Below are 23,062 nucleotides of genomic sequence, written 5' to 3'. Positions count from 1 at the left end.
TTGGTTTAATAGCTTTTCTCTTTCGACATTTTCTCACCGACACTCCAAACTAGAAATCGATTGTTTTCCAAGTACCGAAATTTTCTATAATATTTAGGTGTAAATTCATCAATGTGTCTTGTATGTTCAATTTCACACTTTATCTTATATCTAATCATCTGCGAATAAAGTGAATACAAAATATTCCTAATTTCACACTATTACAGAGATACAAAATGAATAAGTTAGAAATCGATTCATTTTCAAGGGCATTAAGCAATTTTGGAATCCAAATAAATGTGGCAGTATGTAAAAACAGTGTAAAAAAATTTACATCGTTCTAGAAATAATTCTGAAATTCGAATAACTTCAATTAAATCAAACAAGAATTATTACGAGAAATTCAATTGAAACATGATCCTCAGATGATGTTGATGAAAAAAATTGCGTCCAATTTCACCAAAAAGATTGCCCTATATTGTTTCCATGATAACAAGGGGATGTCGAATATTGAAATACCCAAATGAGAAATTAATCTAGACTGCTGCCCTAACAATACGACCTTCATTCTAATTCCAGAAGTTCGCCCGGAATCTCAAATAAACATTGCAAATATTCAAAAGGAATTATACCGTCCAATTCAGTTTTCAACAAAATTGATTGAAGTTCTAGATGACATCCAATTTATTTTTTCTTGTTTTGTTTCGTTGATTGCTTCTGACCCGAGATATCCTAATTTGAGATTCTGTTTTTATATTAATCATCAAAAAATATGCATTTCAAAGAAATTTATTATTATGGACCACATCTGGCTTCAAGCTCCAGATAGCACCGTTTTTCAGGAGTTCCATAACAGCAAATGAAGGGTTTTTTGATAGGAATGATTTAATATGGTCATAATAGCAACGCTTTGTATTATTTTCGACATTTATTATGTCATTTATGTTGCATTTAATTATGAGAAGAAACATGCTCTAACAACATTTTAGAAATTGTCAAATTGTTTTGTCGAAATCAGTGCTCATTTGTGAATACTGAGAGAAATATAAGAAGAATGCACAACGTTATTTTAGTTAATCAACTCTCTCTCTTCATCGTATTGAACACCAATTTAAGAGTGAATTTTCTTTACCCAATATGAGTACTGAACCATACTTGGTAGCACATTCAAATTTGTGAACCATGAAAAATTTAAGCAGAATATTGAGTAAAAAATCCTAATTTTTCAACGACACCAGCTACCACTGAGTTGAGATTTTGCAATTAACAATTTCAAGCGGTATGCAAAGAAAACAAGTAAAGAAGGATTACCACCACGTGGTTTTTCGCTTATAAGTCAAACTTTGTTACCCATTCATTTCCCCTCTGGCGCTCCTGCGATGACCAAACTTTGTACGGTGTACGAAATTGTACTTTCACTTTATCTTCTTTCTCTTTTTGAGGAAAATAACTAGAGGGCAGCACTACAATACGGTCGATAATTTTTTTCTTTCGTATTGATTTTTTGTAGGTGTTTTTCACGAATATTTTAAAAAATATATCAGTGCTTTGAACATTGTACATATCATTAATTTTTTTGCGAAAAACGAAAAGTTACAAAAATTAATTGTTTTTTCATTCGCAAATTGAAAATATTGTCTTTTCTATAATAGTATAATGTGGATAATTGTTTGAAGAAATGTGAAAACCGCATAAAAATCGGTGGTTGTCAGAGAAAAGATCTATAATTTCGTTTTGAACTGAGCAGTAATGTGTTAGTATTCTTTCCTTAATGGTATATTTTCAACAGAAATCAAAAGGTGGTGGAAGTCTTTCCCAATGCACTCAAGTCAAGAAGTATACAACTTGAATTTATTATTATGGCACCTTCCTCAGGGATCTCATCAATAGGTTTTTCAGCTGTATTCACTCCATGAATTCGAGTTCATCCAACATTTTTTTCATTCCTAAGGATCGTCCGATTATGAATAATTCAGCAAACATCTATCATTCTCGGATAAATTAAATTAGGAGAGTCGTTCAGGTCCATTCCGAATGATACACATTCCAAGAATTCCTTCACTTTGCAGTTCTGATCTCTAACCAATTCGGAGAATAAAAAAACTTTTTCTTAGGGAATTCTTAGGATTCGCGAATTGAGTTCATCGCAGCAGGCGCCCCTCTGTCTAGTCATTAAAATGGTGGAATAATGCAGAGGAGAAATTGCGGATTCATATCGTAACTTGAGTGGAATTGTAGGAATTTTTTCATTTAGAAGGGGTTACAAGTGAAACGACAGTTGAAAATATGAAGCTAACTCTAAATGAAGAAGCAATGATGTGATTCATTCTTTAGATTCTCGCTCGAAATATTAAATTCCTCATCAGTTCCTTTAAAACTACTACTCTAAGAGCCGCCAAAGTTCGTAGGGGCTGGGGTAAATTTTCAAGCCTTCTACACATGATGTCCCAAACATGCTCTTTAGGAGAAAGATCGGGGGATCTGGGAAACATGGCAAAGATTCTCATAGGTCACTCCGAAAAAGTTTGAACCAACTCTGGCACCATGAGGTCGTGCATTATCTTGCTGAAATATTGGGGAACATATGGATCCACTATCTCTTGAAGATAACGCAGCGCTGTCATGTTACCTCGAATAAAGACTAAAGGTGACCTGCTTGCATGTGCAATAGCATCCCATACCATAAAGCCTACTGTCCGGTGTACATGACACTCAATATCAAACTGAGGTTCACGTCTTTCTCCCCGACGTCGTCCAACCCTTATTCGACCATCATGTGCACCCAAGGAGAGTCGAGATTCATCAGAAAAGACGACCTGATGTCATGTACAGCCACATTCCAATGTTGAATTTCTCTGCACCACTGTAATAGTTGCCGGCGATGCTGCAGTCCAAAGACCATATCCGGCGGTAAACCGTTTGGACAGTTACAAGATGGCCTTGTTCTCCTAACCACTCATCAGCAAAAGATTGAGTTGTCGCAAGTCGGTCTTTAATGGCCATAAAACTCAGACGTCGATCTTGAACTTCATTTGTGCCCCTTCGACGTCCGGTGCCTACTTTTTTTCGATTTTGAGCATTATCAAACAACGCTTGACAGCATCTGATAACAGTAGTTGGATTTCTGTTCGTACGGTTAGTGATTTCTGGAAATGACAACCCCACCTCCCGTAGAACAATAATTCGACCACTTTCAAATTCACTCAGCTTGCGATAATTTCTGCGTACACGTGCTCTAGGCATTTTAACAACAACTAAACATCGACTTTGCATCTCCTCGAACAGCTGGTTTGTTGTTAAATTTTAAATCTTGCAAAAAAACGACTACCGTTTTTGAGTAACAAAAAATTGTTTAGGTACATGAAAAAGCAGCCTTCATTATTTTTCCCTAGGCAATTCATAGTAAGTACAATTTGACGCCCCTGCAAAATGTTCGGTAATCCGGTCCTGGCTGCGTCCCTGCTGACTTTGTGTCCAGAGCTACATTCGTTCACCTAGTGGAGACCACAGAACTGTTGTAATCGAGGTTGTAATTATACGAGATGTGATTTATTATGATTTCATTGTGGCCATTTCATCTAGATGAGGAGTTCTAATAAAGCTATCCAGTACGATCTGTTGTTTAGGCACCTTTTTTCGATATTCCACTCGAATTTTGTTATTCTGATGAAGGGATCGGAATGAAATAGAAATTTTTATTTCGATCGCATCTGCAATTTTGAAATTAATAGGAAGACAAAATTTCGAACGAATATATTTATGGAACTTTTAATCGGATTTAACTCATTGGTGGCATTGATGAATGCATTAAATCTAGTTGATTTTTTCCTATATATTCTATGATTTCATAATGACAGGAACATGATGAAATTTTGCTCAAAGATTAAAAAGATGAATACTTATATATCTGCATGCAAAATTAAAACTCGATTGAAAGCTTTGAAACTGAACTATCAGGTTTGTTCGACATTCTGCTTTGAAAGTTATGACAATGAGATCAAAACGCAATTTTGTAGGAAGCTTGGAATTTTTAATTGATGTATAAATGCAAAATATCAACTCGATCGAACTGTAGTTACTGAAATATTGATTATTTTGATATTGTTCCTGAGTTTTTCTGGTTCTGTTCAAACAATCCACAGGAACTTTGCATGAATTTTGAAATCGCTATATTCAACATTCAAATTCAAAATTACATTCGGAACGAATTGGTAGTTTTGATATTATCAGAATATTATGGAAGAACACGCCTTTTTTGCAATCGTTTTACATTTCTGCATAAATTACCGAGTAAATTGGAATCAATTCAGTTCATTCTCCTGAATCTTCTATGGTTCAGAAATATTATTCGAATTATGTCTGCAGCATAAACCATAAAGTTGCCAGTTGCACCATTTGCCTGAACATTGATTAAAAATTTAAACGTTGATTACTCTTTGATTTCTCAAAAGAAATCAGAAATTAATCAATGTTTGAATTTTAATCAATGTTTAGGCAAATGGTGCAAATGGCCCTAATTCTCGTCACTTGCAGGAGTTTTTAATTTGTTGCTTTCATATGAAGCAATCTGCGACTGAAGCTCATCAAATACTCTCAAATACCTATGGTGAGGCCGTTATTAGTGAAAGAACGGGCCGAAAGTGGTTTCAACGCTGCAAGAACGGTGAATCTGGCGTCGAAGACCAGCATGGCGTTGGAAGAGAGAAAGACCGACCCACCCGCCGTATTCTTCAGACGTTGCTCCCTCGGACTATCACTTGTTTCGATCAATGGCACACGGCTTAGCTGATCAGCACTTCCAATCTCATGAAGAAGTGAAAAATTTGATTGATTCGTGGTTCACATCAAAAGATTCGTACGCTGCCCGAAAGTAGTGGCCAGCGATGGACAATACTTTGAGTCATAAATGTATAACCAGGTTTTCACAATAATAATAATAATAGTAATTTATTTCAAACAGCCTCATTTACAACAACAGTACAGTGGGTTGAAAAACGTCATAAAAAACTTAACTAAAAAAGCACCTAAAAATTAACAATTGAAGTTTAAATATTCCTCTGAATTATAGGGTTCAATACCAACAAGAAAATTAAATATGTGTCTCTTAAAAACTTTTAAACAATCCATAATTCTCATTTGCACAGGCAGCTTATTGAAAAACTCGCATAATATGGCCCTTTTTCATATCTACTTAACCTATGTATAGGAAGTGAATACAAATTGACATTACGGGTACTGTACGAATGACTTGATGCAGATCTTGAAAATTTTTGTTTATACTTATACTTTTGTTTATACATAAAAACTAGACACTCGTATATATAAATAGCATATACTGTTAATAAACAATAACTTCTAAAAATTCCTCTACATGATTCCCTTGAATTTATATTGTAAATTATACGCAAAACCTGCTTCTGAACAACAAATATCTTATCTACATCATGATTTCTTCCACCACCCCAAAACAATATACCGAATCTAAGTTTTCCTACAAAACAAGAAAAATATACAGCTTTCAACGACTTCAAGGACAAATATTTTTTTGATGTTCTTATGCTATAATTCACGCTATTTAGTTTTTTCCTGAGTTCATCAATATGTGATTCCCAATTCAAATGTCTATCAACTATTACACCCAAAAATTTGGTGTTATTTTGAATATCTTCTTCCTGATCATTGATACTGATTTTCTTTTGGTCCATATTCTTGTTGATACTAAATAATATGTATTTTGTTTTATTCGTGTTGATAACAAGTTGATTCTGCTGCATCCAGGTAAGTACCTTATTCAGAGCATCTGTTGCATTTATTTTTAACTCATTGGAATTGTTTGCAGTTATCAATATATTAGTGTCATCAGCATAATTCACTATTCTTTGTCCACTACCATCCAGTAAATCCTCGAATTCCGGAAAAAACGGCAGAAGCAAAGTTGTACGCCAAAGTAGATAACTCATTTTTTCAATGAACTTCATATAAACACAAATTTAAATTGAAAACTGAAGGATAGACTTACAGACATTAAAATCTCAGAGGAAATATTATTTAAATTTCACAATCATTCCACGCTCAAGAAATTTCTGCAGACTATTTGGATGGGTATTTTTCCAATTATTAATAAAATATAGTTTCAAACCATCTAGTAGATTTTGCTCATTAACGAAATCAACTATGATCCTCGGTAGCTGAACATTTCCAGCCTGTAGCGAATTCTGTTCGAAAGTTCTACACAGCGAAAATCATTTTGATCCTAGGCATTTGAGACCATCCTCGTTGGATAATACGTCAGCCAAAATGATAGTTCATTATTCCTGTGGAACAAGCGCCTCAAATTAGTTAACTACTATGAGAATTTGGCTAAATTCTTTCGAATCAAAATACACTGAACAGCAAACGCAAAGTTCCTCATCACGTATCGAACCTACATAATTTCGAATCGAGTAGCATATTTATTTTGATGAGATACCGTAAATTCCAATTAACTATCGCTTCTAATAATCGTTTAGTCAGTGAACCATGCCATAAATTCGATCCAAATAGTTTTCTGTCAAGACAAACATTGTAAATTATTCAAGATATTACACCTTCCAAACGAAATTGAGCTCGTATTTCATAAAGCACAGCTTAGGTCAATAGCCGTTAAATTTTATTAATGACTCAAAATGTTTTGTGTCTTAAATCCTAATAATGTGTCAAAGATATTTTTCGGCTCTTTATTCCAGAGGAACTACTCAGGAATTTTTATTATGAATACTAATTTTATAATATGAAAATATACATAGTAATGCTCCCTAAAAATGTTATTTATTGAATATATACTAACTGGCAAAGAAACACCCAGAAGGAGCTGTTTAAATTTCAGTTTTTTTGTAAAACATAGATAGTATAGCAAACAGTAAATGATTGATGCAATAAAATGGTTTATTTCTTCTTGGGAGATACTATCCCAAGCTACCTGTACTTCATGTCTCAGAGCCGCAAAAGTCCGTGAGGGCTGGGGTAAATTTCCAAGAATTCTACCCATGATGTCCCAAACATACTCTATAGACGAAAGATCTGGAGATCTGGGCGGCCATGTCAGAAGATCCACATAGATCGCTTCGAAAAAGTTAAAACTAACTCTGGCATCATGAGGTCGGACATTATCTTTCTGAAATATTGGATTTTCGAACCGGTTGAGAGAGAACATATAGCTCCACTATTTCTTGAAGGTAACGCAGCGCTGTCATGTTACCCCGAATGAAGACTAAAGGTGGCCTTCTTGCATGTGCAATAGCACCCCATCCCATAATGCCTACTGTCCAGTGTATATGATGCTCAACATCGAACTGAGGTTGAAGTCTTTCTCCCCGACGTCCTCAAACCCTTCTTCGCCAATCATGTGCATCCAAGGAGAATCGAGATTCATCAGAAAATACGACCTGATGCCATTCCACATTCCAATGTTGACGTTCTCTGCACCACTGTAATCGTTGCCGGCGATGCTCAACCGCCAGAGGTAACACAAGATGGGGTCGATAATGATGCAGTCCAAAAGACTTATTCGGCGGTAAACCTTTCGAATAGTTGCAGGATATCCTTGTTGTCGTAATCACTCATCAGCCAAATATCGAGTTGTCGTAAACCTCTATGGCCATAAGCCTTAAACGTCGATCTTGAACTTCATTGAGCCCCTTCGACGTCGGGTTACTACTCTCCTTCGATTTTGGGCATTGTCAAACCACGCTTGACAACAATATAAAAACCTTGCAAAAGTGGTCTTTTGCAGTATTCAAGTAACAAAAATTGTTCATATGAAGAAACATTCACAATTTTTTTCTCCAAATTCAATCATTTACTCCTTGATATACTATCTATGCTTTACCAAAAAAAATTTGAAATTTAAACAGTTCCTTCTGGGTGTTGCAGTTTCATGGTTCTTTAGTATATTAGGTACTGACGTAAGTTTGAAAACAGAACATAACTGCCAATATACTTAAGAATACAATATCGATATAATAGCTATTGGTTTGGAAAGAGATGAATAGGATGAAATTAGGCAAAGAAATTCATCAAAATAAAGAATGAACTGAATTCCAACTCATTCATTTATAAGCCAATTGTACCCTGACTCCACATCAATGCTTTCATGTTTTTTTTTGATATTCTTCTTGAGTTTTCTATGGTTCTGACGTCACTGATAACTTCTATATATAGAAACAAAAATCAACCGTGCAGTTTCGAACTGCTGGCAGTTTCAAGTTCATCTTCAGACACTTGAAGTTAGTTCGAAACTGCGCGTTTGCAGAATGCCTATTCCCCAAATTGTTAATTTCCAATTAATAGTAGTATACTAACAGTAAGTATGAGAGTTGTTTTAATATTATTATCAGAATAATTCCAACAATAAAAGCAATTAAAAGAAGATGAATATAATTCGTTACTGGTTATCATGACAGCAAAATCGATTCAACAGAAATAATAAACAGGAATAACAAAGGGCGTTTTCCAATGAAACCATCATATTGTGCAACAATGTCCATATAAACAATTCATCCTCCCTTGTCAATATTGGATAAAATACTGGAATGTTTCTGAAACAGTTAATTTTGTTGGGGAGCATTAAGTGAAGGAATGTTCATTTCAGACAAAGCTTCAAGTATTTTCTGTTTATTTTACAGAATTCCTGATTGAATCGCTTTAACAAGCGATTGTTCTGATGAGCAAATCTTCGAGTTAAAAGCGAATTATTTCTCTATGTTGATCATGGGGTAATAAAAGCTTTCTCTTAAATCAACCCGAATGCATTGATAATACAAATGAGATATTGAAGCCTTTCACTGCAATTTATGTAGCTTCTAGGATGTTTTTAAGGGAAATGAAGTTGAATGTACTCTGGATAATAAAAAACACTGACTGAGATCGAACAGGGGTTTGGCAGTTACAATGTCCTTTAATAACAAATTGTTATAAGCTTTTAGTCAAGATTTTGATGATTCCACTATTCAATTGTTTTCCATTGCACCTTTTGTTACAATATTACTCTTGATTTATTTTTAAGTATGACATGATTGACAAATGGGCTAGAAGTTTACCGAGGTTTAAAAACATCAACGGACTGTATCGAGGAAAACTCTTAACATAACAGTACACCAATAAAAAACGTAGGATCCTATAAAACCTTACGAGAAAAAAATTTTTTTTTGATACCTAAAATGAAAACTTTATGATTTATCGAGGAAAAATATGAACTAAGGAAGAAACGCAATTTTTAACTCAGTGGAAAACATAAGAAACTAAAAAGTCTATGTTTCGATAACTAGTTAAGTTTAATATTTCATGAATTGTGATCAATTATTCCTAATTGAACATTTTATTGGTTTATTGATTCTCAACAATCAAAACGAACAATTATTTATAATTCATGAAATATCAAATTTTGTTATCGAAACATGAACTTTCAATTTATTCCATTTTTTGTCGCAGACTACTTTACTCAATTAGAAATTGTGGTTTTTCCTTAATTCATGTTTTTACTCGATAAATCATAAAGTTTTCATTTTAGGTATAAAAAAAAAATTTTTCTGTGCAGAAATATTTAAAAAAATGTGAGACCTCGTCGTAACTATTTTTTTCATAAATCTTATTAACTCATGAACCGTTGAGCTTATACCCAAGTTATTGCATATTGCTGAGATCGTCATTAATTAAGCTATCTGATGATGCAATAAAATACGGGGTGTGCCGTTTGAAATAAGAAAGTAGTAGTCTATTTCCGGTATAGCCTGAAGTTGTAGGAGATTCTGAAAATAATTCAGGAAAAAAAACATTGTCTCAAACCCCAATATGCTAATTTTCAGCACAAAATCATCCATAAACGTCTAAAAGGCCTGTCGCGGTGAATCACCCTGTATGATTGGGATATTGTTGAGTAAATTATTTTCTCCGATGATGTAAAACATTCTTCATATCATACGAATCTCCATGGAATTTACTTACGTATTGGCGATACCAGGAAATTCGATTACGAAAAAGATAAATCTCAAATGACAAACCCAGAAGTTGTTGGACCAGTATAACTCAGGGTCCAGATAATCAAAACTGAGATACAATGAAAAAAAAGGACGTTATCACGAAACACTTCATTCGTACTCTATAGGAAAGTGCCAAATTGGAAGGGTCTTTTTCGCCATATTTCATTGGAACTATCAAATCCACTATCCGCCTCAATATTTCATCGAATTAAATGTACCTTCCATAAACAAGGTTTTGCACTTGGACCGGATACGAAGTTATCCAAACGATAAAAGTGAAACCCTTCATTCTCGAATAGAACAATTACTTACGATAAAGCCATCATTCGATTTATAGAGATTTAATGATCTTTTGTCACCTTGTGAAAAAGCTGAGTATCCAACATTAAACGATGAGATTGAAAACTTGACAATACTCGTATACAGGGTGATTCACCGCGATGGCCTATTAGAATTTTATGAAAAACTTATAATTTTGTGCTGAAAATTTGGTTGTTAAGGTTTGAGACAATGATCTTTCTCCCTTAAATATTTTCATATCTCTACCCCTTCCTGTTTTTTTAGAGCTATAGAACTTTAAATTGCAATGAAACAACGATGGATTATTCGATTGACATGAATTTTATTTATCCGCAAGATAATCTTGTGGCATTACATTTTAAACATGATTTCTGGCATATGACCGCCACGGCTGGCTCGGATGTAGTCCAATCTGGACGTCCAATTTTCGATTACTTTTTCCAACATTTGTGGCCGTATATAGGCAATAACACGGCGAATGTTGTCTTCCAAATGGTCAAGGGTTTGTGGCTTATCCGCATAGACCAATGACTCTACATAGCCCCATAGAAAGTAGTCTAGCGGTGTTAAATCACAAGATCTTGGAAGCCAATTCACAGGTCCAAAACGTGAAATTAGGCTGTCACCAAACGTGTCTTTCAATAAATCGATTGTGGCACGAGCTGTGTGACATGTTGCGCCGTCTTGTTGGAACCACAGCTCCTGGACATCATGGTTGTTCAATTCAGGAATGAAAAAGTTAGTAATCATGGCTCTATACCGATCACCATTGACTGTAACGTTCTGGCATCATCATTTTTGAAGAAGTACGGAACAATGATTCCACCAGCCCATAAAGCGCACCAAACAGTCAGTTTTTCTCAATGTAACGGTGTTTCGACATACACTTGAGGATGAGCTTCACTTCAAATGCGGCAGTTTTGTTTGTTGACGTAGCCATTCAACCAGAAGTGTGCTTCATCGCTAAACAAAATAAAATGGACGTAGTGCGCGATACGTATTCTGCACAGAACCATTATTTTCGAAATAAAATTACACTATTTGCAAGCGTTGTTCAGGCGTGAGTCTATTTATGATGAATTGCCAAACCAAACTGAGAATAAATCAGTTGACAGCTATTAAATCGGTCGCCATCTTGAACAGTAATGCCAACTTAAAGTTATATACCTCGAAAAAAAACACCCGTTAGAAGAAGAAATGTTCTGCTTGTGGAACAGCCTGTACATGTCGTGGTATACTCCTTAGAGAACCAAATTTTAAAAATTCGTACACTCGCCTACGGGAATACCGATATCTGTTATTCAGCCCATCTTTTACAGATCGACGTGACAACAGTTCTCACACAGTCCTTCCAAAGCTCAGATTTGGGAGTAGGCAGGTTGGAATCTCATAAATTGTTTATCTCCGACAAGAACCAGATAAGGGCCACAAAGCAGAGTCCCAATATGGAAATATTGGGATTCCTCTGAGGTATTCACAGGAATATTTACGCTGGGGTCAAATTCCTTTATGGTTTTTGTGGAAATGGGAAACCATTATCGGTTGAAAGGTTACCAGCTTTTGTACACTTTTCGAATGGAAGCTACAGGATACGATCAAGAAAAACCTATTCATCTTACCGGTAATATTTCCATTTTTTATGAACAACCGAAAGGAATGACGCGGTATTTGGATGGGAAATGCCAGGTTTAGGATTCTTTATAAACATACGGATGTAAATGATTATACTTTCATTCAACGGAATGTTCTGAAGATATTGATCACATCTATTCAATCAAGTGGGCGGATAAAAAAATAAGGTTCATTTGATTATGAACACATTTCTTAGAACATCTCAAATTATTTCAATGCTCGAAATCTCAATTAATTACACTATGACAAAGAATCATGTAAATTTTAGAGAACCGGTTGTGTTATGTGTAGGCTTTGTTACTTTAAACACAATATTAGGCCAATTGAAAAGTCCCCGGACTGATGCACAGATGGCGGTGCTAGTATTGAATCCATGTGATTTTTAGTTAGTATCAAATCGTATCAAACGATACGTGTCGAAATTTGACAGCAGTCCGTCCACTAGTTTGTTAGATATTGGGTTGTGTGATTCGCTACTTTCGTTATTTGAAATAAGATGGAAAAAGAGAATTTCCTGTGCTAATAAAATATTACTTTTTGAAGGAAAAAATACAGTTGAAGCAAAATCTTGGCTTGATTATTAGTTTCCGGGGTCTGCACCAGGAAAATCAACCATCATTGATAGGTATGCTAAGTTTAAACGTGGTGAAATGAGCACCCAAAACGGCAAACGCAGTGGACGCCCAAAAGAGGCTGTCACCGATGAAAAAATTAAAAAAGTTTTCAAAATAATTTTGAATGGCCGTAAAGTGAAGTTGATCGAGATAGTAGACATTGTGAAGATATCATCTGAACGTGTAAATTATATCATTCACGAATATTTGTACATGAGAAAGCTGTGTGCAAAATGGGTGCCGTGCGAGCTCACAATCGATCAAAAGCAACAACGTGTTAATGATTCTGAGCAGTGTTTGAAGCTGTTTAAGTGCAATAAATCTGAATGTTTGCGTCGATATGTGACAATGGATGAAACATGGCTCCATCATTTCACTCCGGAGTCCAATCGAGAGTCAGCTGAGTGGACTGCACACGATGAACCGAATCCAAAGCGAGGAAAACACAACAGTCATCTGGCAAGGTTATGGCATCAGTATTCTGGGATGCGCAAGATATAATATTCATTGATTACCTTCGAACATCAACAGCGATTATTATATAGCGTTATATTGGATCATTTAAAGGATGAAATCGTTGAAAAACGGCCCCATTTGAAGAAAAAAAAGCTGCTGTTTCATCAAGACAATGCTTCGCGTCACAAATCAATGAAAACAATGGCAAAATTATATGAATTGGGCTTCGAAATGCTACCCCATTCATTCCGTATTCGCCAAAAGAATGCTCGCTGGAAAGAAATTTAGCGCTAATGAAGAAGTAATCGCCGAAACTGAGACCTATTTTGAAGCGAAAGACAAATCGTACTACAAAAATTGTATAGAAAAGTTGAAAGATCGCTGTACCGCCCTCGAAGGCAACTATGTTAAATAATAAAATCGAATTTTGCCGAAATAATGTGTTTTATTATGGTAGACCGCGGGGACTTTTCAATTGTCCTGTTACAATCTATCTCTGAAAATGTGTGGAAATTTCCATATTTAACTTTCACTAATAAAATATCTGAGCGTTTATTATCAAAAAATCTATTAACGCAAAATTATAGAAATCCGTGTAGAAAATCAATATGCAATTAAACTCTAATCATCGTTCAATTGCCGACCAGACTAGCCATCAATGATACTGCTAAAAGTGTATTTTCAACGGCCTACTTAATTTGAACATTTCTGTAGGCGAATTGAATCCCTTCGGTTATTCAACGAGGCCAACATGAAAAGGGCAATTTATGACCACTTTTAATTAAACTTTTTGTCAAAGATGATGTGGAATTTGTCCCATGCGATAAACCCTTCTACGCTTGAGTAACGTAAAAGTTCGTATCGCCATAGATTAAATTCTTAATCCGGAGTACCCGAATGTAGAATATTAATGCACTGGTTACACCGAGGTGTTAATATGAAATTACGACAAGACTTATCTTCGTAACTCATACTTGGATATATCCCTGTATGTACATGCCTTCTGATCCGTGATATTATACTTAACAGTCCAATTGAAAAGTCCCCGGTCTACCATAATAAAGTTTTTTTTTGGCGAAATTCGATTTTATTATTCAACATAGTTTCCTGCTGCGATTAAAGCGATCTTTCAACTTTTAGATACCATTGTTGTAGTACAATTTATCTTTCGCTTCAAAAAGTTACAGCAATATTTCGAAAATGAACATTTTTGAAAAACACCCTGTAACTATGGAATTGCGGTTTTCGCCCATGGATTTCTCATAAAAATTGCCTATCAGATACAGTCATCAGTTTTCGTCTTGCTAGTATAGAAATAGGAGAAAAAATATACATCGCTTCTGTGATTATATTCTTTCATCCCTCCAAGCATAAGACTATTAAATTTTTATCCAACAAAGAACATTCAAAAAATGTCTCTCCTGACATTGAACTTGAAGTACTGTACTCAAATTTATATTGCCCATGATAGCTTTTCTCGTATTTGAAGTATTGAGAAACCCGCATTCAATATTTCCAAACATCTTCTCTGAACTATTGAAAGAATCAATTGGCAAGAGATCTTGTTCCATCCTTCGTTCACCGCCTCTACCGCATTATGTAAAAACGGTTCCTACTTCCATAGCCTCCAATAATTTATTACTCCCCAACCATAAACCAAATTGCGAAATGCCTCCAAAAGGGAAATAGAGACGCGTATGAAATTCGCTTTTCTTGATAGGTTGCAACCCCTTTCCTCAAAGTGCCCTTCCACCATTATCAAGAATAACGTGGTGCTGTTAATGAAGTCACCGTGATAATTCAGATATTTCCATTAATTGAACATCAGGAGAGGCCTTAATTATCAGTACCAAGCTGCAAGGCCCACAAACAAATGATTACGCAGGAATTCATGCCCTGCTCTAATTTAAGGGATGACCCTGCGATAATAACTAATGAATCCAAAGTGCGGTAAACTTTCAGCGGATGGGCTATAAATTTGTTAAACAGTAAGTACTAATATTTTGACTCTGTCGTTCCTGCGAAAATTGTTTTATGTGTTCAATTATATCGCCACAACAGAAACGATAACTGCTGTCATTATCATCAACTGGATTAATGAACAGGATTTTAATTGCCACGCGTATTCATCGAATTAACTTAATTGAGCAGAATGACTAAAATCGAAAATGTATTATTCGAAATTTCCTCAATGATGAACAATGAATACACAACAAGAGAACCTCTACAGAAGGTGCAAGATATACAAGTTCCCGCGTAAATAGGAGGGTCTTCGAATAAGAAGGGGTACTGTCCGCCTAGAGTCGAACTAAGGATGAATCACATAATCATACAGTTTATACTCCATATTAATCTGCAAGAAAATATACAAAACATCTCAGCATGAAATATACTTCAACAAGTAAAGCCATTTATTTTCTTTGTTATTCTTCCGTAAAATGATTATAGAAATCATCAATTTGTAATTGATTTCTATATTCCATTGCGATCTTGGGAGTCTTATAGGGACGAAGGAGTGATAAGATTTATGAGCGTTTGACCAATGCGCAAACCTTACGATTTACTTCCTTTATATTGCTCCGTCTTATATATGTTCGCATTATGGAAGGAAAGTAGATTTGTTTAATTGACTCTCATTTGCAATTTGGGGGATAATATTGTGATAATGAAATATGTAATAATAAAGAAAGAGAGCATATGATTTTTATTTCGCCATTATAAATAAGCGAAAGCTAGGGATAATAATAAAAAGGCCTCTTTTTCAATAAATCCAGCTACAATAGCTGATTCCAAAAAATCTGAATGAATAGAAAAAAAGATTGTCTCTTTCAGCCCCCACACGAGAGAGTAATTGAGAAAAAACAAATACAAATTAAATAATCAACTCAAATTCAAATTATCACCCTTAAGAAACTCCCCACTGCCCACCTAATACTTTAATGAATAGCAGAATAATTAAAAATAAAAACAACGCATTTTATAGGTTCCATATCATATCCAACAGAAAAAATGAGTGATGGCATTATCATCAACTGGATTTATGAACAGGATTCAAATCACCCTCTGTTGTCACCAAATCAATTTAATGAAGCAAAATAATCGAAATCTGAGATATATCATTTGAAATTTTCATTAAAATTAATGAACAATAAATCAGACTCCCACACTGCAAGGGAGAAAACGAATACTTGAGATTTGTTGAATTGTATAGCAGATTGATGTCTGAGAATTTACTACAAAGCCTCTGAGGTTGAATAACTTACATCTCTTTAGTCTCTTCTATTACCTCTAGGGGTCCAGACAAATGCTTTCTCATTGAGCTCACCGTATTCAAATAGCTTGGCTTCTTACTGAAAAATCCTACTCTCCGTAATATCATAAGTACAATGCACTGGCATTTATTATGGATGGCTTTATTTATACCCACAGGGCGTTTTGTTTACATTATACAGTTCTGGCAAATATCTCGATAGTGTAGACGATGCGGTGGACAGAGACAAAATATCATTAGTTCAATAAATACAATAGAAAAAATGCGGACATTTGAACAATTTCCATTCCAAATCGCTTTGAGGAAAGAGATGTATGTACAGGGTGGGCAAATTTCGATATTTTAGCACTACAACTTTTAAACCAGAGGAGATAGACAAAATCTGATACCCACTCCTCGGTCTCTTCTTCTGAGAAACTAACAAGGGTAGTATTCATTTTTTGCCACCTTCTTTTGTTTTCGAGTTATAAGCGAAAATTGGAAAAATGGCGATATGGAAAATATAAATATAACTATTGTCAATAATATTATGATTTATTTCATTGAATTATGATAATATTATGATTTATTTCATTGGATTTTCATCTTTCATGAAGATATATCCTCGTTGAAACAAAATGTATATTATAAAATTATAAGAATTGATGAAACTCTATTTTACTGCAACTTGTGCAGATTTTTGGTGCTAACCAACCGCACAAGATAAATCATATCATATCTGATGATTTTACTCTCGTGAAAATGAATAGCACAGTTAAATGACTTTGAGATAATGTCTTTTTTATGAGGTCTGGCGGACACCCCTTTCCTCTTTAAATTGGATTTTCCTCTTTCGCAGATATTAATACGTTTTCATATTCATTGGGTAAATCGAAATTTGATTAACAACCTATCATACAATAACGACGAGACATTTTCATAAAATTACCGAATGGAAGGACGTGAAAACCACTTAAGAGGAAAATCGATAAACAGTTATTCTTCTTTAGTACCATGACTCAGATGGAATCATCTATTCAGAGTTCATTCATAATTTTGCTAAATTCATTTTCATTTCCTAAAACTTCTACTATGTTCTCACAATTCAAGTTGATTTACCAAATTTCGATCTCAACGGAAAAATCGAAAAATTTTCGTAAAATTTTCCATACCAAACCCTTAGAAAATTGGAAAAAATTAAAAGTTCCTTCATGGGACTATTGTACCATTTTATTTATTGATTCGACTATGTAGATCACGAAAATGCATGCAGTTTGGCGATTAGTACATTATTTCAGAAATTACAGGTGAAAATCTTAAATTTTCGAAAACAAAATTGATAAAATTCCCGAGGCTGTAACTTCTCCTGGACGTAAGCTACACCCTTGAAACCTCACTATGTTTCAGATCAGAAACCGATGTTCAAAAAACGATTTTATTTGAGGGATCTATGACGAATAATTTAGGAGATAAAACGATTTTTTAATGTAAATTCAATTTTTTCCCAAATTTCGAGTTCGAATTTGCTCAAAACTGTGAGGTCTACGCAAAATCGGTTAGCGGTGCCGGAATTGACGATCCCTGATTAGCCGAATTTCGATCTCACCTGAAAAATTTTTGTCGAAAAATTTTCCTAAAATTTTCCATACCTAACCCTTAGAAAATTGAAAAAAATTAAAAGTTCCTTCATGGGATTATTGTACCATTTTATTGATTGATCCGACTATGTAGATCACGAAAATATTTGCTGTTTGGCGATTAGTACGTTATTTTAGTAATTATAGGTGAAAATCTGAAATTTTCGAGAAAAAAATGGATGAATTTCCCGAGGCCGCAACTTCTCCTGGACGTGAGCTACGCTCTTGAAACTTCACTATGTTTCAGATTGGTACCCAATGTTTAAAAAACCTATTTATTTGAGGGGTCTATGACGAATAATTTAGGAGATATAACGATTTTTGGATGGAAATTGAATTTTTTGCCAAATTTTGAGTTCGATTTTCCTCAAAACTGTGAGGTCTACGCAAAATCAGTGAGCGGTGCCAGAATTGACCTGATTAGCCGAATTTCGATCCTACCTGAAAAATTTTTTGTCCAAAAATTTTCGTAAAATTTTCCATTTACCCTTAGAAAATTGAAAAAAATTAAAAGTTCCTTCATGGGACTATTGTACCATTTTATTGATTGATTCAACTATGTAGATCACGAAAATGATTGCAGTTTGGCGATTAATACATTATTTCAGACATGGGTAAAACTCTGAAATTTTCGAAAAAAAAAGTATGAAATTCTTGAGGCTGCAACTTCTCCTGGACGTAAGCTACGCCCTCGAAACTCTACTATGTTCACGATTTTTGAATGGAAATTCAATTTGTTCCCAAATTTCGAGTTCGAATTTCCCCCAAACTGTCAGGTCTACGCAAAATCGGTGAGAGGTTCCAGAATTAACGATCCATGATTAGCCGGATTTCGATCTCACCTGAAAAATTTTTTATCGAAAAATTTTCGTAAAATTTTCTATACCTAACCCTCAGAAAATTGAAAAAAATTTAAAGTTCCATCATGGGACTATTGTACCATTTTATTGATTGATTCAACTATGTAGATCACGAAAATGCTTGCAGTTTGGCGATTAGTACATTATTTCAGAAATTATAGGTGAAAATTTGAAATTTTCGAAAAAAAAATGGATGAAAATCCCGAGGCTGCAACTTTTCCTAGACGTAAGCTACGCCCTTAAAACCTCAATTCATTTCAGATCAGAACCCGATGTTCAAAAAACGTTTTCATTCGAGGGGTCTATGACGAATAAGTCAGAAAATATAACGATTTTTGGATGGAAATTCAATTTTTTCCCTAATTTCGAGTCCAAAGTTCCTCAAAACTGTGAGGTCTATGCGAAATCGGTGAGCGGTGCAAGAATTGACGATTCCCAAATAGCCGAATTTCGATCTCACCTGAAAAATTTTCGTAAAATTTCCATATCCTTAGAAAATTGAAAAAAATTTGAAGTTCCTTCATAGGACTATTGTACCATTTTATTGATTGATTCGACTATGTAGACCACGAAAATGTTTGCAGTTTGGTGATTAGTACTAGTACATACCTTTATCTAATCTAGCAACGAGACGTGAACCATTGCCTTTAAATTTAGAAGAGAAATCGAATCATAGTATTCGTACTGAGTGGGTATCAGAATCAAAGGCTTCTTCTATGGCTATACGAGCACGAGTGCGAACAACTCTTGGATACATAATTGGAAGCTGTTTACAACAGAGACAGCACTTGTCGGCAGATTTTTCGAGTTTACCCGCGGCAAAACTTGACAGCCCATGTCATGAAATAAACACTTTTATACTATATTATTTTTTTTATCAGCATAAGACTTTTTTATGAGCATGTTTAATAGGTTGAGGTCAAAGATTATATATATTGTCAACAATCCCGCATTCTCGCGGATCCGCGGGATTGATATTTTGGTGCGATATTGGATTCCCTAATCGCGGTGAATCACCTGTTTGGATAGACCCGGTATTTAGCAATCAAAAACCGCACGCTACATTTTTAAGATCAATTTAGTGCTTTCATATTACAGAATTTAATTATTTTCATTACTCTGGGACTAGTCGTCAAATATGAATTTAGCAAATCTTTTGAACTAACATATGTATCCACTTACATTGAAATGGAGTTGAACGAATATCAAGTACATAAATCAAAGCAATCAACTCTCGGTTATATTTTATTTGGCACAAAAAGTGAAATGAATACTTGGAGAGCTCCAGAGTCAATTTTGCTTCAATAAATATTTGAACATAAGGAATATCCACTTCACATTATGTATTCAGGACAGATGCACGAACGTGTTCAGTCAGTTGGATATAAACTTCAGTAAATTCATATCAATAAGATAGGTTTTATATGTACATATTATTCGAATGAAGGAGTTCGTCAACAAATACCACTGGAGCTCAGAATGAAAAAGGTACTTGAAAATCCTCGTAAATTTCGATATATGCCCTCTACATTCGCCCACAAGAAAATAAATAGCTTTGCCATTGTGAAAGATGATACTCTTTCGAATATTTCGGCTTGTTAACTAACTGCTTGACATGGCGTAGCTTCTACAAAAAAAAAAAACTCCGCGAACAATGAATTTCTACTCTGAGTGCATCTGAAAAAATCTGGCAATAAAGATTTCAGCTGGGTTTAAGTAGTTCATAAAATTTCACTTGTAAGAGTATATCACATGAAAAGTATTTATTTATATTAGTTTTTTTGGTTCCGTTTATTTCCCCATCATTCTTAATAAAGGAAACAATAAAATAAGTAATAATAATTTTCATGTGTCTCAATAAAAATACATCAGTGACACTTATGACTAGTTCATTTTGTGTCTAAGGTATTTAGAGAAATTTTGTGATTGGAAGAGATTAGATAACAATAAATAAATACCTTCCAATAATTTTTTTGGGGATATTGAATGGCATTAAAGTATAAAAATCCCAAGTCTAATATTCACATAAGGTATGTTCAACAAGGAACCAAAATATGAAATGCATTTATTCTTTGGGGGATCTCATTTTGCTCCGGTAGATTTTAAAGCTTTCACGCCTTAAATTACAATATATCAAATATCGTTGATGAAACGAGAAGAACGCAACCTAATCCTAATTTCAGGTGTTGGTACCAGAGACGTATCACAAAAACAACAAACTATATAAATTTCCACGGAAACTTTATCCAATCACGATAGATCCAACTAAAGCAAAACTGATACATTATTACAGTTAACTCAAGATGTTTCTCAGTGAAGTTCAAAGTTTCAGCTTCACTCCTGAAGAATTTCCGCGGAACCTTCCAAAACTTTCCCTTTATAAAAAGGGAACAAAAGAAACTAATTACGTTAACTGCAGTAATGACTAGATCTGATGCTAAATTATGAGCTTTGAGCATTCCGTCATTACAAAATCCTCAATTTATCTTTGGTGGCCCAAAGTGCTGAAAAATGTCTCATGAAGATTTAAAGATTTCTGCTCGAAAAATATAAAAAATGAATTATAGGTAACAGGGTTAGCATAAATTACCTCTGAAAAGTAACTTCATGCATATTGCATGTCCTTGAGTAAGGGTCATCAGAAAGGTCGAGATAATCCAGGATGATGATAATTTACCGGTATTCTAGATTATCTAATTAAGTAATCAACTAAAACGCTCGTTAATAATTCTGAATATTGTGGACAAAGGGTATAAATCTGAGCAAACGAAAACAGAACACGCACAGGGCATGTTACTTCTCACTATATCTTGACGCCCTACTCCTGAAGATATACAGCTTCCCAAGAGACAATGAAATTCTCATGAAAGCTGAACAAATCGATTTCGATTGTGAGATATCGGCACAAGGGAGTTCAACCTCTTGGACTTAATCCTTTGAACAAAGATGCTTTGGGGCTCTTGAGCTTTTAAGAGAGAGCAACCAAGTCAGTTTTTGTTCTTTTGAAATATGATCTCGAGGAAAAGAATTTTTATGAAAGTCATCGACCTCAACAAAAATAGTTTAAAAAATATGAGCGTTCAATTCAACTAAGAATGCAATTCTAAAAAGTATGATGAACTCTTGACAGATGACTTAAAGACCTCTGATAGTAGAGATAGAACTGTAATTGATTATGTAATTCTGTTAGTACTTCATAAAAAATAGTGTTTTAGCTTTGTTTTGAAACTATTTAAGATATATTTGTGGAATTACTACAGGAACTAGTTTTTCTTCAATTCATTAAATTTCCATGTTTATTACTTATAGGGTGAATAAAGATATAATTTTTGAGTTAGTAGCCCTATATCATTTTGTCACATGTATCTAATGGTCAAGTAGAGGTTGGATAGATTTGACTTGCTGATGAAGAACTCGAGATCAATTCTGTTGATATACTTGGTAGTCCAACGAAAACACCTCGATTTTCAGATGAAATGTGGAAAATCACTTGGACCCGTCGATTTCTGATTCAGAAGGAAGAACTTTTCTGGTTTTTTCATCCTCGTAACTTCAACCTCCTAACGAGGGTGAACACAACCCCTTGATTTGGAATTGGGATGAGGGGTGTTGCGATAACTAATTTAAAAGATCGTATCGAGTACTATCTGACCCTGAAATTTCGCTTCAAAATATATCCATCGATAATGAAATAACAGCGTAAATAGTGAAAAACGCAGTGCAGAATTCATCTCGAGAATATCATTCGTTTCCTACACATTTCAAAGGTAAAGGGTGTTTTTTTAGAGCTATAGAACTTTAAATTGCAATAAAACAACGATGGATTATTGGATTGACATGAATTTCATTTATCCTCAAGATAATCTTGTGGCATTACGTTTCAAATATGATTTCTGGCATATGACCGCCACGGCTGGCTCAGATGTAGTCCAATCTGGACGTCCAATTTTCGATGACTTTTTCCAACATTTGTGGCCATATAACGGCAATAACACGGCGAATGTTGTCTTCCAAATAGTCAAGGGTTTGTGGCTTATCCGCATAGACCAATGACTTCACATAGCCCCACAGAAAGTAGTCTAGCGGTGTTGAATCACAAGATCTTGGAGGCCAATTCACAGGTCCAAAACGTGAAATTAGGCGGTCGCCAAACGTGTCTTTCAATAAATCGATTGTGGCACGAGCTGTGTGACATGTTGCGCCGTTTTGTTGGAACCACAGCTCCTGGTTGTTCAATTCAGGAATGAAAAAGTTAGTAATCATGTCTCTTTACCGATCACCATTGACTGTAACGTTTTGGCCATCATCGTTTTTGAAG

At 34.8% G+C, this 23,062-nt stretch overlaps 1 protein-coding gene across 2 annotated transcripts in view; it reads right to left on the bottom strand.

The window, feature by feature from the left end:
• LOC123676188 (FMRFamide receptor) overlaps positions 1-23,062 on the bottom strand; it is a 132,839-nt gene that overhangs the window by 100,049 nt on the left and 9,728 nt on the right. The window lies entirely within an intron of this gene.

This window comes from Harmonia axyridis, chromosome 3 (genome assembly GCF_914767665.1).
Source record: "Harmonia axyridis chromosome 3, icHarAxyr1.1, whole genome shotgun sequence".
Lineage (NCBI taxonomy): Eukaryota > Metazoa > Arthropoda > Insecta > Coleoptera > Coccinellidae > Harmonia > Harmonia axyridis.
Note: the sequence above shows the minus strand (reverse complement) of the source record. Positions and strands in the feature narration are given on the sequence as shown.